The 8,803-nt window shown below is 40.9% G+C and overlaps 1 long non-coding RNA gene across 4 annotated transcripts; it reads left to right on the forward strand.

Moving 5' to 3' along the window:
* The first annotated feature begins 3,387 nt into the window (after nucleotides 1–3,387).
* LOC123138261 (uncharacterized) lies at nucleotides 3,388–8,552 on the forward strand. Of its 4 annotated transcripts, none has more exons than XR_006468921.1 (10): nucleotides 3,388–3,865; nucleotides 3,972–4,024; nucleotides 4,147–4,426; nucleotides 4,569–4,653; nucleotides 5,538–5,625; nucleotides 5,871–5,936; nucleotides 6,839–6,993; nucleotides 7,286–7,415; nucleotides 7,588–7,820; nucleotides 7,912–8,552. It is a non-coding gene; the product is annotated as an uncharacterized lncRNA (long non-coding RNA). The 4 variants fall into 4 exon arrangements; XR_006468920.1 differs by lacking the exon at nucleotides 7,286–7,415 and adding an exon at nucleotides 6,229–6,291 and having other exon boundaries at nucleotides 3,389–3,865; XR_006468922.1 differs by lacking the exon at nucleotides 7,286–7,415 and having other exon boundaries at nucleotides 3,389–3,865; nucleotides 5,753–5,936.
* Nucleotides 8,553–8,803: the final 251 nt, after the last annotated feature.

Below are 8,803 nucleotides of genomic sequence, written 5' to 3' on the forward strand. Positions count from 1 at the left end.
ATTTTATCAATTGCTGCCTTGCTGTTTTTTATTGTTCCTATCACAAAAATCAATATTTACTATCATTACTACGCTTTTATTACCATCTCTTCGTCGAACTAGTGCACCTATACAATTTACCATTGTATTTGGTGTGTTAGGGACACAGGATCATTTTTATTATTTGGCTGCAGGGTTGTTTGAGAGAGACCATCTTCATCCTACACCTCCCACAGATTGATAAACCTTAGGTCATCCACTTGAAGGAAAATTCCTACTGTCCTACAAAACTCTACTCTTGGAGGCCCAACACGAGTCTACAAGAATAAAGTTGCGTAGTAGACATCAAGCTCTTTTCTGGCGCCGTTGCCGGGGAGGTGAGTGCTTGAAGGTATATCTTTAGATCTTGCAATTGAATCTTTTAGTTTCTTGTTTTATCACTAGTTTGGTTCATACAAGAAAACTACAAAAAATGGAATTGAGGTGGTCTCATATTAGTCATCTTTATAATGTCTTCCGTGAAAATGATGGATCAAAAAATTGCGCTCAATTGATAGAAGAAGAATTTAATAAAATGTTTTGCACAAAATCCATGAATGATGAGCATGATTGCAACGTTGTTAGTATGAATTCTTTAAATATCCATGATGCTAATGATATGCAAAGCCATAAGCTTGGGGATGCTATGTTTGATGAAGATGATATTTTTAGTTCCCCAAGTTTTGATGAGAAAATTTTATGATGAAAGCATGCCTCCTATATTTGATGATTATGCTGATAACTTGTATGCTATAAATAATAATGATAACCATGAAACTTGCCATCCTGATTTTAATTTTCAATCCCATGATAGTTATTTTGTTGAGTTTGCTCCCACTACTATTCATGAGAATAAATTTGCTCATGTGAGAGTAATAAAAAAAATATGCATGTGGATCATGAAAAAAATTCTTTATGTGATAGCTATATTTTTTGAATCCATTCATGATGCTTCTGAAAATTATTATGGGAGAGGAACATGTGCTTCTACAAATCTCAATAATATCAAGTTTTTTTAGATGAACAAGGAGGTCCCCCTCCCCGGTTCCATTACTGGGAATGAAACCCCGAAACGCGCCAGTATGTTTTACCTTAGCTCACTAAGAGGAGCAGTTCAGCGAATAGGGAAAACCAGAGTACTAAGATAAAACAGAGAACACATTACAGATCCTTCTCCCGGATCGCTCGACGCGCAGGCCTGGGTAGGTGTAGGGGTTGTTTATCATGCTGATATCTTCGTGGCGTCGTTTGCTTCCATCCCTTCAGATCTTCTGAGCTTGAAAGGAGGTGTTATAGCCGCCTGGGGTGACCAGCAGGCCAGGGTTGAGACAGGGCTACATAGCGTGCTATTGTTCTTCAGGCCCCCTTGCTTCTTTGGGGAACGGAAGCTCCAGTCGTCCTCCGAGATCTTCGGCTTATCCCATTGGTGAACTACCCCTTCTCCCGCATAGCCCTTAAGCATCAGCCATTCGGTATCCTCATGTGTTGAAAATCTTGAAGTTTTGCTTGTTTTGCCTTCCTATGCTAGTTGATTCTTGTTCCCATAAATTGTTTGCTCACAAAATCCCTATGCATAGGAAGTGGGTTATACTTAAATGTTCGTGCCATGTGATTCATGATGCTCTTGTTATGTTTCAATTCTTATCTTTTATGCGAGTATCATTGAACTCACCATGCCTAACTAAAAGGCATTAAGGAAAAGTGCATGTTGGGAGACAACCCAACACTTTTACCTACTGTTTTTGTGTGTTCACATGGTTATGCTACTGTAGTAATCATGTTTTATTGCTTTTTTCAATAAAGTGCCAAGTAAAGCCTTTGGGATAGTGTGGATGATAGTTGACTTGAATCTGTGCAAAAACAGAAACTTTTGCACTCAATCCAGGAATTTTAAAATTCACTAGAATGTGATTTTGATCTTAATTTTATGTAAGTATATAAAAATTCCATGCATTGTCCTAATTTTTCAGAAATTTTGGAGTAGCAGATATGGTTGTTTTCCAAATCATTACAGACTGTTCTGTTTTTGACAGATTCCGTTTTCAATGCATAGTTTGCTTGTTTCCTAGTTTCTATGGCTTATATTGCTTAATATAAATTGTGGAAATGATATGCTACAGTAGGCATTGTGTGGAAATAATTATGAATATTTTCTTTGATAGTGCCAAAGTGAAATGGTTTGCTCTTTATCATACTAACCTATCTCACGATCTTCCGTTAAGTTTTGTATGATTGAAGTTTTCAAGTTTTGGGTGAGATGTCGATATGAGGATAATAAGGAGTGACAAGACCCTAAGCTTGGGGATTCCCAAGGAACTCCCAAGGTAATATTCAAGGAAGATCCAAGCAACTAGCTTGGGGATGCCCCGGAAGGCATCCCTTCTTTCGTCTCCAACATTATCTGTAACCTTACTTGAGGCTATATTTTTATCGTCACATGATATGTGTTTTGCTTGGAGCGTCATTTTATTTTGTTAGGATTTTCTTGTTGTTATTTATAATAATGTTTTGCATCTTTTATTTTAATAAAAATATCAAGTATAGCCTTTGTCATGCTTATTTTGCGAGTCTACTTGTGGCTGTTTCAAAACAGAAAGTTTGTTGCTGTTGCAAAAATTCTCTAGAAAAGTCAGAATGTGATAAAAATGTTGAAACTTTTTGCATAGTAAGCTATAATAATTTTTCTACAATCTGGTAATGTTTCAGAATTTCTGGATTTAGGGAAGTATGATGAACATTACACTCTTTACATATTGTTCTGTTTAGACAGATTGTTGTTATGTTTGCATTGTATGCATATGTTTGCGTGATTAATGATTCTATTTGAGGATATGACTTTTAAATATGCAGAAAAATTTAGTATGCAATGTTGAATAATAATTTTAGTGATTTGCTACAGTAGAGAATGATAAGATTATTGCCTTGGTTTATACTAACTTATATCATGAGTTCTTGTTGAGTTTTGTGTGGATGAAGTTTTTAAGATTTAGAGAAACCCTGATATAAAAGGAATTAAGGATACACAAAAGCTCAAGCTTTCGGATGCCCAAGGCATCCCAAGATAATTTAAAACAAAAAAAAAGCTAGCCAACTCACCTCCAGAAGGCTCCCCCGATTTCAGCCTTCGTTGGCCGTTGGATCATGGTCAATTTGATCTTTGACTTTGTTTGGGCCGTTAGATGCTCGCTGCTCTCGCTGCTGGTTTTGACCGCGTGGTAACTTCACGTTGCCAATGACGGATGGGCTCTTGTCCTGTGCCTATTTGCTGGGTAAGCCGTTTCGAGGTGCGAGTGCGCCCTCTCCCCGCATGCCGCGTGCGCGTCGCGCAATTTGCGGGGGCGTGAGTAACCCTGCCGTCGAAAGCCCCTCGGCCCAATCCAATCACCCGCACTCCACAACCCTCACTCCCTCCTCGATCTCTCTCCCTCAGCCACCACAAACCCTAGGTATCCCCTTCTACCCTGCTCTCCACCGCGCCTCCTCCTCCTCCCCTTCACCATTCCCTCCAGCGGCAGGCACAGGGAGACGACGGCGGCGCTCGATTTGATCCGCCCCGCTCCCCTCCCTCTCCACTGCGCCTCGGCCTCGGCCGCCCCGTGCTCTGCCGGTGCCTGTCGGCCTCGATCCGGCCTCGGCAGGAGGAGCTTGCCCTCGAGACAGGAGGAGGGGAGCAGCAGGATACAGGAGCATGGCCTTCTTCTCGCGCTGCAGCCGCCAGCCTTGTCCTGCTCGAGGAGGAGGAGCAGCAGGAGGGGCGCACCCAGCCACCCAGGTAGCCGTCGTCGAGGGCTTCTTACACCTGAACCACGATCTCCACGGTGTTGGCGTCCAGCAACTCGAGTTCAAGGTGCCCCCTCCCCTCTCCCCCCTCTCTGTTTGGTTCTTTTCGGCAGACGTGGATGTGGTTTCCCCCTCACCCCTCCCTGTTTGCTCTGTTTTGTTGGTGGATGTAGGGAAGGAGAGGATGATGACGCCCAGACATGGAGAGGATCAACAGCAGCTCAAGGTCTTTTCTCCTCCACGCCTCCCTATGCCCCTCTCTCGTTTCTATGTGTTGTTTTGTTCAAGGTTTGCTATTTTGTTTGCTCCTATAGATGCTAATGTGGCTGCCATATCTGTGCCAAGCAGTGCCTGCTTATAATGTGGTGAAGCTACAGGGAAGAGGGAGGAAGCCGGCGACAGGGTGAAGGAGCAGGCCGGCCCTCATGGAGGCAGCGCTACCAGCCAGCTAGGGAGGCGGTCCGACTCGCCTCTGCTATGCCGTGAGTGGCGGCGCTACCTCTGCCTCCAGCCTCACCTCCTCTGCCAACCATGGGAAAATTTAGGGGAGACCCAAGGCGAGCTTCCCCTCTGTTGCATGCACTCCTGATCTCTAAAGATTTCTGTAGCCTAAATGCCTATGTACCATGTAAGCAAGCCCAACCTAATGCACACCATCAGCTTGATGAATTACCAAATGGTTTGTTTTTGTTGCCATATAGACCGTTGACGGGTGTGCAGGAGCCCTTCTAATTGGTGCTCTATGTGTATTTTCTTTTCTTTTGCTGCAGAATAATAATTCAAGCGGATGGCCAATGCGCCTTGGTGTTTAGCGGTATGATGGTCGGTGAAAGTATGTTATATATATATTGCAAGGTGATGGGCTGTTGACTTTTGTTGTCCACTTCTGCTGATTTCTACCCACTTCTGCTTAATTTGACATCTGCTGTATAAGTAATGCGCTAATATACAATACATAAAAAAATGACCCGTGTTATATTTCAAAAGTATGGTTTTGTTATGCGTTGCTTGGAATCATTAGTGTTCGTTATTTTTGTTCAGATTTGTTGTGTATGCATGGTAGACCTTTCTAGGTTCTACTTTCTTATTCTTCAGCCATAATTCAGTTCATGACAGTTGCTGCTGTACCAAAGTGCAGACATTAAAATATTTTAGAACAGAATAATTAGATGCTTTGAGTCGTTCAAAACTGAAGGGAGCACTGAGGTATCACATTTGTAAAATCATGCATATGCAGGAGCTCAGCAGTCTACTGACCTAAATTTCTCCCCAACTTATGTCTTTTTATTCAGTCCAGAATTTTAGGTTTCCTTGGTCACCACGGCCTCCTCTCTACTTCGCTCTCCTCTATCTTGTTTCTCTATAAAAAAATGGAAACTACCATGAGAGATAAATGCCAACTGAAAGTTAAATTCAGTTAGAAAGTTAAATTCAGTTAGAACTAGCTTTTTGCACGTGTGTTCTTGATTCTTCATGTACGACCACATAGTAGGGACGCAACAAATATTTGTTAGCTAGGTTGCTTGCCTAATGAAGCTCCCATGTGGACCATTTACTGCTCTGTGTTATTGGAATTTGTTTGTAGTGTTCGCTCAGGCTAAAGAAATTCATGTCATTTTCCTCCATTTATTTCCTTTTATGCATAAGTGCTACCTTTGGCAATTGCTCTGTCCAGCTTATTAATCACCAAGAAAGGTTTTGATGCAATCTGCTGAATAAGCTCACATTGTTGATTGCAGGATCATAAGATGCTTTTACACATGATTGTGTGATGCTCAGAGACATTTTGCACAGTAGAAACTTCTTGTGAAGCTTGATTTTATTCAGGTGCCTAACTGACTACCACTTTCTCGGCGTTTGTGCTTACCAGCATGCCGTAAACTTCTTGTGAAGCTCGCTGTTTCATGTGCCTAACTGACTGCCGCTTTCTATGTTCATGCTTATTTGCATCCAGATGGTGATTTGGGCTGAAAGATTATTGCAAGCATAGAATCTTTTAAATGTCCTTATTGACATGGTTTGTATGATAAACTTCCAAAATATTCATTTAACGTTGCTATTTTTCTTTTCAGAGCCATATGATTTTTTTATAGAAACATGTGCAGAGTAAAATGGACACATCTTCTGGTACATCTGAGGTATAGAATCGGCAATCTTCATTGAATGTTGTAACATATTTACAACTAGATTCAATTTTAAATCATAAATAGAAGTTGTTTAAGTTTCGGATAGTTATATGATGTGCCATGTGCATGCTTTACAGTTACCTTGCAAGTGTCGTGATGTTGCATAGATATTTCTTTATCTATATGAATGTTGGACCCTGCGTGATTGATCTTATTTTGTTCCTATGTGAGAACTAGCTCTCCTTTAGTAGTGTAGTACTTCTATACTAAACTGAACCGGGAATGGTTTGATTGTGCTCTGTAGGACAGTGTGATTTCTTTTCATAGAATGTTGTCATCTATATCTTGCTGAAGTACAGAACTATTGGTCAGTTAATTCTCTCACTCATCAATTTACAAATTCAGTACTCCCTCTGTAAACAAATATAAGAGTGTTTAGATCACTATTTTAGTGATCTAAACGCTCTTATATTAATTTACGGAGGGAGTATTTTATTTCACATGGGGCTTGGCTGGTTTACGTTTAATTCATGCATCATATATGGTTGTTTAGTTCAGACTTGTGCATGTGCATGCATTGGAATTGATTTAACAAAGATATAGCATGATTCTGTACATAAAAATAGTATGAGTATGCATGATCTATGAATAAATGCTCGGATATAGTTAGTCGTGAGATAGTAGGAGTATCATGAGCTTACAACCTCTGGATATCGTTAATACTTAAATGGCCTGTAGTTGTTCAAAAATCTGGAATGTCTTTCGAGAACTGTTGATCAGTGTTGCTATAAGTATTTCTCAGAGTTTTGGTTGCATGGATGTACATTAGAGTAGCAGAGGTTCTTATTTTACTTTGTCCAGAAGAGGGGCTTTTACTTATTTTTGTTCACAATTTTTATCTAACTTTCTATCAGCACCGACGACCACAATGGGATGGATCAAACAGCCAAGACTCAGAGTGTGGTCGGGCAGCGCCATGGGGCAGATCTGTGCGGCGCAAGGGGCGGCAGATGCGAAACTGAAGCTTCCCCGAACTTCGGAGCAGTCAATTGAGCAGATGGACACGACGGTATGTAATTCGTCATATTTAGAATAGCTAGGAAAAGTGGAAAGTGTTTTTTTAACCTAAGTGAAAAGTGGTTGGTTACTTCTGAAATGGAAATTAGTAAAATCATCAGAAAAAATAGTAACTCTTCAGCTTAAAAATTGTAGCAATATTAGTGTTGGTCGGTGGAAAATTGTGAAGTTCAGTCCCCAAGCCCTGAATCATAAACCTGATTAGAGTTCTTGTCATATTTAGAATAGCTCGGAAGCTATGGATTCGTCGTGCTATTTCTGATTTTTTTGGTTTCGTTCAACAGCGAACCCAGAAGGGGGAGGCTCCTGAATAATTCATAGGACAGCAGCTGAATAATTGGAAGAATCATTTTGTACACACAAGATAGTACTGACAACATAATGCTCAGTCATTTTTGAATTAGGTTCAGATAGGTATGGCTTATGGGTCTTGTACTGATAGTACTGACAATGTTGATTAATCCTTCGATGGAACTTGTTAGCAGCTTTGGCCATATGGTTTGATGTGCTTAAATAATCAATATATGATAGTACTGTGTATAGTATCAGCTGCACTGAAGATATAAATTCTGTTTTGTGCAAGCAGAGTGAGGATTGGTGCTACCGCCCCTGGTAGGAGCCCAATGTCCTAATCGAACTACTGTCATGGAGAGGGCAATACGTGGATTTGCTTCAGATATTGGAGATAACGCCATTGTGCCGAAGCTCGGAACAATCTTCGATACATTGGGTGAAGCATACGATTTTTACAATCTGTATTTATGGGAGAAAGGATTTGGCATTCGATATGGTAAAAGCTGTCTGAATGTTGAGAGGACGGTATGTGAATCTGGTTTCAATTCTTTCTTTATGAGCTGGTTGTTTCACTAGCATGTTCATCGTCTCATTTGTCGTTAAATTGTGGTTGCAGTGGAAATCTATTGTGGATAATACTGGTCTTGCCGGCGTTAGTGCCCTACTCTGATAAGGCTGCTGCAGTCTGAACCATTCATTGTATCGCACGTATGCGCAGACGATACACTGATGATCGCACAAGCACATCAACGTGTACAGCAGGGATTTGATGAAGAATTTGAGGCAGAACAATGTGAACCCTGCTAAAGTGCACAACATTAGGCAGTTTCTTTGGGTCGATGGAGAATGTGCCTTTCACAAAAAGAGCTTCAAGGAGCTTGTGTGGCAAAATAAGCCGCGAGCAACCGGCTGATGATGTTAGTTAAACGATGGAGGTGTTTGCGGAGCTTGGTTCAAAGGATCCTCACTTCACATATCATGTGCAGGCCGATAAGGAGGAGAGGATAAACGCACTCATGTGTGTAAATGGGGACAGTAGGCTGGTGCAAAAAAGACTGGAGCTTATTCTCAAATTTTCTGTCTCTAATACTGAATTTGGTGTGTACCGATAAATCATGTAGCGTGTGAGATCCATCATGCAGTTTAACTGCTAATCCCAATTATGTTATGCATGCCCTGAAGCTGATGAATTTGTGTTCTCCTATACTGAAATGTCAAATTGATTGTGTGTATGATTGGATACTTCTGCAGAAAGTACATTGAACGTGTGAGCATTATGTAGATGGAATTGTACTGAATCAAGTAGCACTGTTTTGAGCTGTAGTTTGGACTGAACTCCGTTGCATCCAGGATGCATATTAGTCAGAATACGCCCAAGTACAGAATCTCATAGATGATGGAGCTGTAGTTTTGAGTTGTAGTCAGATTCTGTACTAAAGTATAGATAAGCTGCATCAAGTCAGGCCTGAAGCAGTTATCCCCTGCCTGATCACACTACTTATTCAAAA

The sequence above is a fragment of the Triticum aestivum genome, chromosome 6B (assembly GCF_018294505.1).
Source record: "Triticum aestivum cultivar Chinese Spring chromosome 6B, IWGSC CS RefSeq v2.1, whole genome shotgun sequence".
NCBI classification, from domain to species: domain Eukaryota; kingdom Viridiplantae; phylum Streptophyta; class Magnoliopsida; order Poales; family Poaceae; genus Triticum; species Triticum aestivum.